Here is a 10599-nt window from a genome sequence, read left to right as displayed (position 1 = left end):
CAATACATCGGGAAAGCACAGACAGCTGTCACTACTTATGAGCTGTATCAATCCTTTACCAATCTTCTTTCATCTGATTTCCAATTTTACTATTTCCCGTCAGTCTTCCTGTCAGTTTGTTCATTACTTGCAGACAAGCCTGACCATGTGGGCATGACTTCCTCAGACTTACTGTTCCTCTGCCAGTTAATGTTTGCTATCAATGATTATCTTTATCCTTTGTGGGGGTAAACACCAGTGTAAATGAAATGTGAGTGCAAAGGAGAATTGTTCTGTCTGTATGAGCACATCTATCTCATGATGGGGTGTGGATGCATTCATCTTTCAAGTAAACTATCCTGGGCTATGGTACTGAAAGGGTGGTTGTGACTGTGACGATCTGATGGCATTATCACCCAATTATTAATACAGAGACAGAAACAGAAATTGCTGGAGAAATCCAACAGGTCTGATAGCATCTGTGGGGATCAAAAGAGCTGTGAGTGAATTGGTGGAAATGGAGCCCACAGAGAGGGAATGACACTTGGGGAAACAAAGGTGTAGATGATAGTGCAGTGGAGAGAAGGAAAAGCTGATAATGGGACCATAAGTAGGTGAAAAGGCCCAAATTATCAACTTTTCTTGATCTCTTTCATATTATCATCTATCCTTTTGTCTAACTGTCAGTCTTTCTCTCTCTCCTTGGCCTCCACCTCTTCCTATCTGCCTATCCCTTTAACCCAAACCCCCATTGCACCCCTTGTCTTCAGTAGATATCCTGCCTTCTCCTAGCTCTGACCATTCTGAAAAAGGCCCAATGCACTAGAAACACTAATGCTGCTTTCTCTCCACAGATGTTGCCAGGCCTGCTGAATTTCTCCAGTAATTTCTGTTTTCATTTCAAATTCCAGTATCTACAGTTCTTTGTTGTAAACTAATCCAGACACCCAGGTAAGGTAATTAGGACACAAGTGTGAACCCTGCCAGTGCAGATGGTTGAATTTGAATCTAATGGTAACAATGAAACTATTGTCGATTGTTGGAAACTACATCTAGTTCACTCACGTTCTTTAGGGAAGGAAAATACCATCCTTACCTGGCCAGTTACAGATAGGCAATAAATGTTGGTCTAGCCAATGATGTCCACATCCTGTGAATGAATACAAAAATTAATTTGGAGGATACTGTAGTGCTTCTTAAGTTTACCCTTTGCATTATGAAATTTCCTGAAAGGTGTTACAAAGAAAGGTGAGTGCTCTCAATAATCGTGGTACAAGATTTGAAAATGTAATAGAGTTTTGACTTCGAATGACGACCCTTGAGAAACCATCAAATCATTTCCTGGGCTGTAAGGTAGTTCTTGTGATTGTGGTGATGGAGCATTCATTTACTGCCATCAGTGCCTAACAGTTAATTTATTCGGAGTCCATCTTGACTGATGCCACCTGAGATGCATCTGGGAGTCATTACTGTTGCTGATATTCCACAGACCTGGAACAGTTGATGCATAATGCAGTCCCTGAGAATTTAGAAAGGCAGTCACTGTTTGAAATATTACTATAAATGAACAATTCTTCAGGTGAGACAAATCTCCAACTCTTTCTTCACAAAATCATCTGTAGATTTTGGCTCATGTATTCAAACTCTGATGCAACATGCCCGACATACCTGACACATTGTTCTTGATGTTGCATTTTCACTCATGAAAAGTATTCTTTTTGTAGATATCATTAATCAGTGTCCTTTTGGGGTCGATATTGACATTAGGCCAGAAACTGCTATGATTATAAAGATGCATTAACTGCAGTTATCATTTCTAACTTGGAAAAGTCCATCAGTTTTCAGAAGAAACAAACAATTCTTCAGCAACATGTTTCTCTTTACAGCAATATTCAAGTAGCAATTTTCCAGAAATTGTCAGCCATGGCACTTTTCAGAAGCTATGATCATAACTTCTCCATTGAAGTTTGTCTGTATTTGTAAAGTTGCTGAATTTATTATATATCCCTTTAAAGGAATTTAATATTTAATTTATGTCATAGAGGACTTTGTTTATTGCATGATTTATGATAGTCTCATGACAGCAACCTTGAAGACACAGAATTGCATTGATAGGCTGTGGATTCTCTCTTCAGCAGATAGTGAATTGTTCCGAAGTATTTTTATGCCCTAAATCTGTTTTAACAAGCTCCTTATGATGTCTTTTGGCTTCTGCACTCCTGACAGGGCTACGATGGATCATGTTTAGGACACAAACTGATCAGTTTCAGTCTTAAACATGATCACTGATTGAGTTTCCTGGGCCCTCAGGATTAAAGAAATTTCATCTCATCTCCATTATAAATAGCCTATCCTTTATCCAGAAATTATGTTCTCTGGACATACGTCACCAGACATGGAAAACATCCATCCTGTCATGCCCTGTAAGAATTTTAAAAGTTACAATGAAATCACCTCTCATTATTTCAAATTCTTAGGAGTTTCCTTATTTCCTTACTCTCTCATCATAAAGCAATTTACTGTCCCACGGTTTAATCTACTGAACCTCTATTATGTTCCCTCTATGTAAGTATATTTTCCTTAGACAAGGAGACCAAATCTGTACACAGAACCAAGACTCCAAACAACTGGAGCAAGGCATCTATATTTCATAACTCAAGCCCCTTTCAAGGGATTCCATTTGCTCGTCAAACTGCTTGATGCATTTGCATGTTACCTTTTAGTACTTACTTCATTGACAAGGACACCAGATCCTCTTGGACACCCGCATATCTCATTCTTTCACCATTCAAGAAATGATCTGCTTTTCTACTTTTTCTAAGAAGTCAAATAATGTGTGTAATATATATGTATTTTTATTATTATTTATTTAAAGGTTAGATTTTGGATTTTCAATTAGTAACATCTGTGTGTCTGAAAGGTTTGACAATTAAATTGTAAATATTTCTGCAGCCATGGTAATTTATTTTAATACAATTTATGAGAGTTAGTCTTCAAAACTGATGGGTTTTGTCTCTATTAGGGGTGTTTACAACTGAGTAAGGTAAACAATTACTCACCAAAATTTCCATTAGAAATTTGTTAACTTCACAGGATAGTTGTGAAAAGTTATTTCCAATAGTAGGATATATCAAACTAAGGAACATAGTTACAGATTAAAATGAGTCATTTAAAACTGTAATGTGAATGAAATCCTTCTCTCAGTGGGTAATGAACTACTGGAATTCTCCACCCCAGAGAGTTGTGGATGCGAGACCACTGAAATATTTTGGGGAAGAGGGAGATCAGTTTCTAAAATATCAAGGAGTTAAGGGCTATATTGAGGTGGCAAAAAACAGGCATTGAATCCTGGGTCCAATTCAGCCATGATATTTTTGAATTGTGTGATTAGTGTCAGGGCCTGAATGACTCAATTCTGCTCCGGTTTCTTACAATCTAGTAGAATGATTAACAATTGTAAAGATACATCAAGCAATATAACAATGTTAAAAATATAAGAATGTTATAAATGGTATCACAAATAATTATTTAACACTAAATCAATGTGTTTGTTGATGGAGATCTGGTTAGAATGCCAAGCCTTGAACGTCTTCAAAAATTTTTTAAAAAGCACCAAGAATAAACAACAATTTTTGAGAAGATTTGTAGCTCAGGTTGATGATAAGTATGTAAGTTAGCTCGCTGAGCTGGAAGGTTTGTTTTCAGACGTTTCATCTCCATACTGGGTAACATCATCAGTGAGATTCTCTGGTGAAGCGCTGTGGTATGCCTCGCCTCTCTATTTATAGGGCTTGGTGACTGAAGGTAGGTGATGTTATTTGCAGTTCTGTTTTTTCAAGGGAAGGTAGATAGGGTCTAAATCAATGTGTTTGTTGATGGAGATCTGGTTAGAATGCCAAGCCTTGAAGAATTCTCATGCGTGTCTTTGCTTCTAGGATGTGTGTGTTGTCCCAGGCAAAGTGGTGTCCTTCTTTGTCTATATGTAAGAAAACTAGTAATAGTGGGTCGTGTCATTTGGTGGCTAGTTGGTGCTCATGTATCCTGGTGGCAAGTTTCCTGCTAGTTTGTCTGATGTAGTGTTTTTTAACAGTTCTTGCATGATATCTTGTAAATGACATTAGTTTTGCTGGTGCTATCTAATGGATCCTTTAGGTTCATTAGTCACTGTTTAAGTGTGTCGGTAGATTTGTGTGCTACCATGATGCCAAGTGATCTCAGTAGTCTGGAAGTCATCTCTGATATGCCTTTGATGTAAGATAGTGTAGCTATAGTTTTTGGTTGTGTTGTGTCTGCTTATTTGGGTTTGTTTTTGAGAAATCGGCGGATTGTGTTTATTGGGTACCCGTTTTTCTTGAAAACATTGTATAGATATTTTTCTTCTGTTTTTTTTAATGTACAGTTCAACGTACAGTTAACAGAGAGCTTCAAACCAGCATCTACAGAAAAACAACGCACACGAACCAAATACTTAGCTTCAGAAGCAATCATCCCAACACCCACAAAGGGAGCTGCATCAAGACATTATTTCAATGAGCGACATCACACTGCAGCACCCAAGAACTACAAAAAGCAGAAGAAAAACATCTATACAACGTTTTCAAGAAAAACAGGTACCCAATAAACAAAATCCACCGATTCCTCAGAAACAAACCCAAACAAGCCTATTAGAACACTGCAGACCATCTGTTGGAGATACACTCACAACGCTGTCCTGAAGAGAGTTCCCGTATTTTGACACAGTGACATTGAAGGATCAGCAATACAGTTTCAAGTTATGTTCCTTCTAAGCTGCGTTGCCAAGCAGCCATTTCGGAGGGTCTGCACAGAATCCAGAACTGGTTTGACTCTTCTCCTTTTGAAGGGTTGTTGTTTGAAATTCCGTTCACAACTGTCAATATAAAATTCTGTGGCTCTCATGCTCAATACAGCTAATTTACATTTCAGCCATTTTTGGCTGCAGTAGCCTTCTTTAAAAAAGACATTTTAATTTAAGGTTTTGATGTGAGGTCAGGGCAACTTTTAGATTCTGGGTGATCTGACGGATTTTATTCTTTCTTGACTTTCCTGCAGTGGTTTGGTACAACTAAATGGCTTGCGAGGTTATAATAAAGGTGAGCAATGAAGTAATTATATTGCTGTGGGCTTGGAACCGCGCGTGTGTTAAGCAGGGAGGGGAGATTGTGGTGTTGTTGTAACATCACTCGATTAAATAATCTAGAATTCCAGACTAATCTTCTGAGGATGCAGGTTTAAAACCCATCACGGCAGGTGGTGAAATTTGAATTCAATAAAAATAATGAGGAATAAAATGCTTTCCTCATGGTGGCCACTGTCAATTGTTGTAAAAACTAATTGTTTCACTAATGTCCTTTGGGGGAAAAATCTTATAGATAGATAGAAATTTATTGTTACTTGTATTTGTGAAAATGCAGTAAAATGTGTACAAGTCGTCACAAAAACAGCACCATTTAATTACACAAACCTTGCATTTAAGAAAAGCAAAAACATATATTTTTAGTTATTTCCATGGCCTCTTGGTTTTATGAACTGCTTACTGCTGAAGACTGGGGCCTGTCCAACTGCATAGGACCTGTCCAACTGCCGAGGAGCTGGGGGGGTGGGGGGGGGGGGGTGGTGGTGGTGGTGGTGGTGGTGGTGGTGGTGGTGGGGGGTGAGGGGGGGGGGGGTTGCAGGTTGGGGGGAGGGTCTGTTGAAATTGCTGAAGACCAGGAGCCTGTCGAAATGGTCGAGGATCAGGGGCCTGTCGAAACTGCTGACAACCTGGAGATGTCCAACTGAAACTGCTACACTTCTGCCACAAAAAGAAGAAAAGATGAATTTGAAATAAAAGCTGAAATTAAGAAATAATAAAACAAAAGGGTCAAGCTGGTGAGCCAAAAGGGAGCCAGGAGCCCAAACACTACCTAATCTGCTGTCTCCGCCATCTTGAAACAAAAATCTCATTTGTCATACATGTGACTCCAGACCCACAAACAATGTGGATGACTCTTAATTGCCCTCTGGACAAGTAGTGATTGGTAATAAATTCTGGCCTTACCAGTGGTTCCATATTCCTTAAATAAATTTTAAAAGTAATAGGGTAATGACAGCAGATTTTGTCTCCTTCAGCCAACCAAGTATGTTTTTACAACAATCCAGTATTTCCATGGGCATCATTGCAGAGCTATCGTTTTGTCATATGATTTATCAATTAATTGAATCTAAAATCCTCCAGCTGCAAAGGGGGAGGGATTTGAACTCAAATCTCCAGAGCTTTAGTCAGGACCTTTGGATTATTAACACAGTTACAATACCACTTTGCTGACATATCTTTACAGAAATGCCTGAGGGTCAATGTAAGTGAGATTGAGTAGGAGCAAGTGCACTCAGTTCAAAGAGGTGGCTTTTTCAATTGTCTATCTTGTTTTACATATGCACAGACCTTTGTCTCTCAAAATCCTGGGAGGTCACCACAATGGTTAGTGCTGCAAGGAGGGTAAAGGGTGTCAGTTTTCTTTTATTCATTCATTGGTTGTGATCTGTACTTGCTGCAAGTAACTTTTTTACAGAACTCCTTCTTACATTCAGTAGTTACTTATGCTCAATTAGGAAATGTAATTATTACCATTCTGTAAAAGTATGAATCAATGTACACATATCCTTTGTTTCATCTCTGTATGAACCAAGGAACTCGCAAATCTTACAAAAATGGGTAACTTTAGGAAAGTAGGCGAGCAGAAGAGACAGGACTCATAACCATGAAGTAACAGATAATGCGGCTAGTTAAATTAAATTGAAAGAGCAGCTAAAATATGACCAGAGCAGAAACAGAGGCAGCTATGTTTGTTATGAGAACATACTGTTACAATCCCAATTTATATCATTATTGAACATTTCAGATGCCAGACCAAAATCTGGCATGATAGATCATATTTGTTCTTTTTGTTTTAACAAGGTGATAGTTCACTGAAACACAAGCACACAATGCTGCAGATATGGTTTTAGCAAAAAGACCGAAGTTCATTGCTCTAAAGAAATTAAGATAAAACAGAACAAGCCAAAGATATTTACAGGTACCACAGATTTAAAGCTTTTGAAACACACAGTAAATTTCAAATCCACTGAACAAAAACACAAAAGCACTATAGATGCTGGAAATCAGAAACAAAACCAAAAATTGCTGGATAAACTCAACAGCATCTATGGAAGGAAATTTGAGTTAAATTGAATTCTGAAGAAGTGTTGCTGAATCCAAAATATTTTCTTTGATTTCTGTTCACAGATGCTGCCAGACCTGCTGAGTTTGTCCAGCAATTTCCATTTTTGTTTTAAATCCACTGACCCCAAATGCACTCCTTCACAGTACACACCAGAGAGAGTATTCCTTTATTTATATCGCACAGAGTTTGTCTTAGCTGTGGCCTCAATTCCACAGTTTTGAGAATCTGATCACCCTTTCTTCATACAACTGAGCTTGAATATTCTTAGTTTCAACTAACCCCTTCAGAGTTTTAACCAAATACTTCTAGTCTGGAACACTTAAAATAAATATTTTTCACTACTCTGCCCGACAGGACCTCCACACTCTCCCTCCCACTTCCCATGAGCCTAACTCTAACATTCACCTCCCCTCCGACCTTAGATATCTCCACACTTGCAGCAGGGGTGAGAGGGAGATGTTGGAAGAGGTCCAGGACCTGGACTTGGCCCAGAACTCCAGGACTTAAGATCTAGGGATTGCTTGTTGTCCCAATCATGACCACTGCTGGCACTGGTGATCGTACTGGCAGGATGACTGAGATGCTGACCAATCTGACTTCCTAATAACTCTCTGAGGCAAGACTTCTGACTGAGTGAGAGGAAGAAATCTTGCCACCATCTAAGTAATGTTTCTCAGAGTGTCAAATAGCTATGTTGCTACCATGATTGATGGGGTACATTCCCTATCAACTCTTCGAGTTGTGAGTGAGAAACTTGATCATCTGAAAGGTCCTGCCCCATATTTCTGCAAGGTAAAATAGACCTCTGCGTGTGCAGAGGCAATTCTGCACTGGAGTACAGGAATACGAGAAAGGGATGGTGCCAAGGAGTAATGAAACACTAGACTGCATGAAGAATGATGAGTACATAGCACATTTGTAATTGGATGGGTTAAGTTAGTTGTACGTCCATAACTGGATGAAACCGATCTCCATAGACTTTGTTGTATGAAAAAAACATAAGAAGGGATTCCCTTCACCACAAACCTTGAGGGTCACCAGAAGACATTGCCAAGGAAAGGACAGGCTCTTGGAAGTATCCCCGACATATCTCTTCAACCAGAAAGAAGTATCTAGGAAACTACAACTATCTGCCCAGGGCACAACATATAACACACAAACAGAAACAGAAATTGCTGGAAAAGCTCACCAGGTCTGGCAGCATTTATGGAGAGAAATCAGAGTTAATGTTTCTGGTCCAGTAACTCTTCCTCAGAATGCAATGTATTGCACATAGTAAACCATTGCTCCATTTTACTAAATCATGTCACAATGATACTGAGTAAAATAGATAATTATCATCACCAATATAGATCAAGTTGAATCACTTGGAATTAGCAGATTTATGCAAAATATGTTTGATTTGGCAGTTAGGGAAAATTTGTGTTGGTGAAATCTGCCATCAGCTCGCAATGCCCACATCTATAGGAAGCCTATTGAAGTTTCCTGGACAACTTTCCTGCCCAACTCCATTGCCATTAACATAAAACATGAGAGTACAAAAGTTGAACTGATGTTTTGCAACATTAAATTTTGCTTGCAAATATTTTAGATTGCTTTGGTTGTACTGTATTCATACATGCATCGTTGTTGTTTGTTGAAAGTACCTTCATCAAGGAACTAAATATGCTATTGATTATTACAGAGTGTTAGGGGCACTTCCTTTATTGTGATGTGGAGGTGCCAGTGTTGGACTGGGATGGACAAAGTTAAAAATCACACAACACCAGGTTATAGTCCAACAGGTTAATTTGGAAGCATTAGTTTTCGGAGTGCTGCTCCATCATCAGGTGGTTATGGAGCATAAGGCCATAAGACAGAGAATTTATAGCAAAAGATTACAGTGTCATGCAACTGAAATGATATACAGAGGAACCTCAATTATCTGAAGGACACAGGAGGGCAGTATTTCATTTGGTTAATCAAATGCCAGATAACATTGTTTAGCCAAGCATAGGGACCTTGCAATCTTGCTGGACAATCCGATATTCAGATAATCGAATGCCGGGCTATGGAGTTTCTCTGTATTGAACAAACCTGGATTGATGTTAAGTCTTTCATTGGTTCTATTTCCAAAGTGGAATTTTCAAAGTCTTACATGTATTGACTGCCTACATTGACTACCTGCACAATCTGCAGGCAGTCAATACATGTAATACTTTGTAAATTCCACTTTGGAAATAGAACCAGTCTGACTCAAGCCTGGGATACAGACACACTCTAACCTCATACCTTTAATGCATTTTCTGAGCTGAGATATCACCTTTTGTTATAAAAACTTAAGTTATCTTGAGAATGTGACTTAAAAGAAGTTCTGGGATTTACATGTTAATGAACCGAAACCTGCAACCCATTCTAAAAGATGAAAGACAAAGCAACAATCCAGGCTTGTTCAATATCTTCAGTTGCGTGACACTGATGTTGTGTGATTTTTAACTTCCTTTATTGTGGAAGAAATCTTCTTGTGTTTTTTGTTTAGTCTTTATTGAATGTTCATATCAATGCACAGTGTTGTACTTACATTTTGTGGGACATGGCTGAACCTGTAAGCTCACCTCACCCTCCCTTCTGTGCATTGCAAAAGAAATTGTCCAAGAGTAGTCTTTGAGGGGCAATTGAAATCTTGTAATGAACACAAAGCCCTCTAAGGATTCTGCGAGCAAACATTCTGAGATGAACATAAATTTAGACAACAGTAACATACCCTTTTGAACAGTCATTTTCTTACCTTGATTGACTGTCTCCACCATTCAGTCCCCCTCCACATCCAGAACACTAGCTCCTTCTCACTTCCATTCCTCCCATTTCATAATCCATTTCACTGACGGACCCTTGTCAGTCCCATGGTTCCAGTCCATTCTCCTATTCCCCACTCTCATGTTAACCAAAGCAAGCCATTGACCTTACACTCAGTCTGTTACAAGCCACCCTTAAACGATCATGGACCGAGTGCTATGGGTTTCTCACCTGCCACTGACTCTTGAAATGCAACTTCATTGAAAACTGTTTCAGGTTAATGACTACTTGTGGTATTCCAGTGGATTACAAGTATGAACCTGCCACAGGCCAATATAAAGCTTGACATGTTGGAAACATGCCTTTGACATAATTGCTGGTCAATATGTGAAATTGTAGTTTTGCATGCAGCCTAATTAATTCACCCCATATACATTTCCTGTTCTTGTAGGACTCTATAAAATTTCCTCATGAATGTCTACTGCCTAAACCCAAAGTAAGACTGCATTTGTACTCTCAAGTGGAATGACAAGATGCTATGACACTATTTGAAGAATTAATTGGAAGTCCTTTAGGTGTGCTCGCCAGCATTATTCCTTAAATAGGGTTGAGTTATCTCAGTTGG

The sequence above is a fragment of the Chiloscyllium punctatum genome, chromosome 5, assembly GCF_047496795.1.
Source record: "Chiloscyllium punctatum isolate Juve2018m chromosome 5, sChiPun1.3, whole genome shotgun sequence".
Classification (NCBI taxonomy): domain Eukaryota; kingdom Metazoa; phylum Chordata; class Chondrichthyes; order Orectolobiformes; family Hemiscylliidae; genus Chiloscyllium; species Chiloscyllium punctatum.
Note: the sequence above shows the minus strand (reverse complement) of the source record.